Genomic DNA, 4,621 nt, shown 5'->3' with positions numbered 1-4,621 from the left:
AAGCTATGTGTATGCTTCATACAAGAAGTTAGCTATAGCCTGTCTTTGTCATCATATCCCAATTGTACCTGACTCCCAATAGTGTGGTGATTCCATTTGAGCTGTGCTTCACGCATTGGATCCTTTACTTGCCATGGTTGAACTCTAAGAGCGTCACCCCATTATAGTGTACATGCAAAAATATTCAAAAGGAAAAGAGTATGTCTGTTCTTAATGTTGAAAGAAGAAAATGAAAACTACGATGATAAAGTAACTCATTCAGTTACATGCATTCGATCAAACTTATTGAATAAGAAATTTATACCAACAATAAATATAACGTCTAAAAATGAGTTGAATTAAAATAAATAACATAATATGCTGGAACAAAATATCATTAGACAATTTCATGTTCTCAAAAAAAATTAATGTACTAAAGCTAATTTATTTTCCAACTAGTGAAACTTTCAAGTTTCATACCAAATTGGCTTTACTTCCTAGTGTCTAAGCCAAACTATTATTAAGGGGAACTTAATTTTGGATTAAAACAAAGCCTGACTAAGTATTATATTGTCTTTAAATAAAAAATAAAAAACCTTTTGTCATGCTAGCATACATTAGTTAGACAAATCAACAAAGACAATTAATATTGTGAACAACAACTGTGATTAAAATAAAATATAACAAGTATTATATCTTTAGAAGTACAAGATAAACATAGCACTACTTACAATACAAACATGAGAAAGTTAACATGATCGTCTTTATGATAGAATGCCTTTAGAATTTGTCAACCAAAAGACAATTCGAACCAGAACCTCAAGTATTCGACTTCGAAAAAGAACTCAAGCTCTTATAGAAAAACAAAACAATGTGCTTGACACTTGTGGTGGAAACATGGTGGCTCATAATGGAGGGAAAGAGAAGTAAAAGAGGTGACAAAAATCCCCCTCTTCCCTCACCCTCTAGACTTGTCATTATATCATAGTGGTCCAAAAGAGGAGACGTTGGGGTGGGGTTTTAAAAAGGAAGAGAATAATATTGATTAGGAGTGATTTCGGAGGATATTGATGATGGAGAGATTTAAGAGAATCGGGTGTCAACAGGAAGAAGATCAAGAAACGTTGAGGGAGAGGAAGTTAAATTAGGAAAAGAATAATCTTGTTATGGAAGAACAATATTTCTCTCCAAAAAAAACAAAAGCTCTCTTTTTTATTCATAGGAAGATTTTAAGGGATATGGAATATGGTAAAATAATTCAAATTTGAAAATGGATAGTATTGTATGCATGGTAGATAAATCCTAAAAGAATGAATTTTCATATTTCCATAAAATGATTAATACTATAACATAAAATAGTGATATAAATAATAATTACTCAATTAGACATTAATAATAATAACTACAACGTCACATAGAGATGACATTTTAGCTTAGCTAAGTATACATAGAATGTAAAATCATGGACAAAAATGAAATGCTAGTTAATTAAATAATATAAAAAAATACAATTAATTTAGAATAAAATTAACAATACTTGAAACTAAAACACTCACATTTTAGAATGTGGGTGCATGTAAATAATAATAATAATAACAACAACAATATGCTTGCAAAATGTGAGTGCGCATATTTATGAATAATTTAATAAATATCAACAAAATTATATAAAATATTATATTTAAATTAATAAATTGTAAAAAAAATTACAATAAAGAGTAATTAAACAATGTGTATATTTTAAAATCATGTATGTGACACGTCAATATCTGTTTGATGCAAGAAAATATGTAAAAAATACTAATATTTAAAATTAATAATTCTACTAAAATAGCAGCCTAAAAGGAGCATTGAAAGGTCAAAATTAGATGTCAACAATGCACGAATTCCGAGCCCACCTATGGCACCATGGGCTATAGCACACCAATTTTGTCAGAAAATTCTCGTTTGCGCCGTTTCTCCCGTTTGACCACCCAAATGGCCCTGCCCACCCAAACGGCCCACACTAGGCTGATCCCCATCAACCCAAGCACGTACCGGTCGATATTCGGCCCGCAGCACGCCCAGACCCTGGGCACACCCACGGAACCGTGGCCTATAACACACCAATTTTGCCCTAAAATGCCCCGTTCGCACCATTTTTCCCATTTAATCACCCAAATGGCCCGCCCACCTAAATGGGCCACACTAGGCCTATTTTCAGCTTCCTTGGCACGCCCTGGTTGATTTTTAACCACCGACACTCTTGGAATTGGGGCCCACCTATGGGACCGTGCACTACAGGACAATGATTTTGCCTGACTACGATCCGTTCGCGCTGTTTTACCAGTTTGACCACCAAAATTGCCCCGCCCACCCAAAAGACCCATACTAGGATGATCCCCAGCCTCCCTCGCATGTCCTGATCAATTTTGACCCACAACACGCCCGCACGCTGGGCACATCCATGAAACTATGGGCTATAACACACCAATTTTGCTCTAAAATGCCTCGTTTGCACCGTTGCGCCCATTTAATTACCCAAATGGCCCCGCCCACCTAAACGTCCCACACTAGGCCTATTCCTAGCTTCCCTGGCATGCCCTGGTTGATTTTTGACCCAAGAAACTCCTGGACCTGGGACCATCCTACGGAACCTTAGGCTATAGCACAACGATTTTTCTTAAAAATGCCCCGTTCGCACCGTTGTGACTGTTTGACCACCTAAATGGCTCCGCCCACATAAACGGCCCACACTAGGTCGATCCCCAACCTTCTTGGCATGCCCCGATTAATTTTTGTCCCACGGTACGCCCAGACCCCGGGCCCACCCATAGAACCGTAGGCTATAACATACTAAATTTTCTAAAAAATGCCTCGTTCACATTGTTTTACCTATTTGACCACCCAAATAGGCCCGCCCACCCAAATGACCCATACTAAGCCGATACTAGGCCGATACCTAGACTTCTTGGCATGCCTCAATAAATTTTTGGCTCACAGCATGCCCGAACTTGGGGTCCACCCCAAACTTTGGGTGGTCAAACGGGCAAAACGATGTGAACAGAGCATTTTTGAGCCAAATTGGTGTGCTATAGCCCACAGTTCAAGGGGTAGGCCCGGGGTCCTGGTGTGCTGTGGGCCAAAAATCGACCGAATCGTGTTAGGGAGGCTGGGGAGCGTCCTAGTGTTGTCCGTTTTAGAGGACGGGGCCATTAAGGTGGTCAAATAGGCAAAATGGTGCGAACGGGGTATTTTCGGGCAAATTTGGTGTGCTATAGCCCATGGTTCTAGGGGTGGTCCCGGGATCCGGATGTGCTGTGGGCTAAAAATCGATTGGGTTGTGCCAGGGAGGCTAAGGAGCATCCTAGTATGGTTATTTTTGGTGGGCAGGGCCATTTAGGTGGTCAAACGAGCAAAACAACATGATCGAAGAATTTTTGGGCCAAATCGATGTGTTATAGCCCGTGATTTTAGGGTAGGCCCGAGGTCCTAGCGTGCTGTGGGCCGAAGATCAATCGGGTCATGCCATAAAGGCTAGGGAGCATCCTAGTGTGGTCCGTTTTGGTGGGCGGGGCCATTTGGGTAACAAACGGGCAAAACGGTGCGAATAGGGCATTTTTGGGCCAAATCTGTATGCTATAGCCTACGATTTTGGGGGTGGGCCTAGGGTCAGGGCGTGCTGTAGGCCAAAAATTGACTCGGTCGTGCCAGGGAGGCTGGGGAGCATCTAGTGTGGTCCGTTTTGGTGGGCGAGGCCATTTGGGAGGTCAAACAGCGCGAACAAGACATTTTAGATCAAAATCGGTGTGCTATAGCCCACGTTTTTGGGGGGTGGGACAGGGGTCCGGGCGTGCTGTGGGTTGAAAATTGATTGGGTCATGCCAATAATGTCGGGGAGCATCCTAGTGTGGTTCGTTTTGGTGGGCGGGTCCATTTGGGTGGTCAAACGGGCGAAACAGCGCGAACGAGGCATTTTTGGGCCAAATCATTGTGCTATATAACTAATGGTTTCGGGGGTTGGCCCGAGGTCCGGGCGTGTTGTGGGCGAAAAATCAAACCGGGTCGTGTTAGGAAGGCTGGAGAGCATTTTATTATGGTCCGTTTTGATGGGTTGGGCCATTTGGGTAGTTAAAAGGGCAAAATGGCGCGAACGGGGCATTTTTCTGGCCAAATTGATATGTAATAACCCACGGTTCCAAGTGTGGGCCTGGGCGCGCTGTGGGATAAAAATTGATCGGGTCATGCCAGGAAGGCTGGAGAGCGTCCTAGTATGGTCCGTTTTGGTAGGCGGCGCCATTTGGGCAGTCAAACGAGTAAAACGGCACAAACGGTCATTTTTAAGCCAAATCGATGTGCTATTGCCCACGGTTTCGCGGGTGGACCCGGAGTCTAGGCATGCTGTGGGTTGAAAATCGATCGGGTCATGCCAGAAAGATTGGGCAGTGTCCTAGTGTGGTTTGTTTTGGTGGGCGGGTCCATTTGGGTGATCAAATCCGCAAAATGGACGAACGGGGCATTTTTGGGCCAAATCGGTATGCTATAGACTACGGTTCTGGGGGTGGGCCCAGGATCCAGGCGTATTGTGGGTCAAAAATTGATCGGGTCATGCCAGAAAGGCTGGTGAGCGTCCTGGTGTGGTCCATTTTAGTGGAAAGGGCTA

This window comes from Capsicum annuum, unplaced genomic scaffold (assembly GCF_002878395.1).
Source record: "Capsicum annuum cultivar UCD-10X-F1 unplaced genomic scaffold, UCD10Xv1.1 ctg4030, whole genome shotgun sequence".
NCBI classification, from domain to species: Eukaryota; Viridiplantae; Streptophyta; class Magnoliopsida; order Solanales; family Solanaceae; genus Capsicum; species Capsicum annuum.
The sequence above is the reverse complement of the archived record's forward strand: the minus strand, read 5'-3'. Positions refer to the sequence as shown.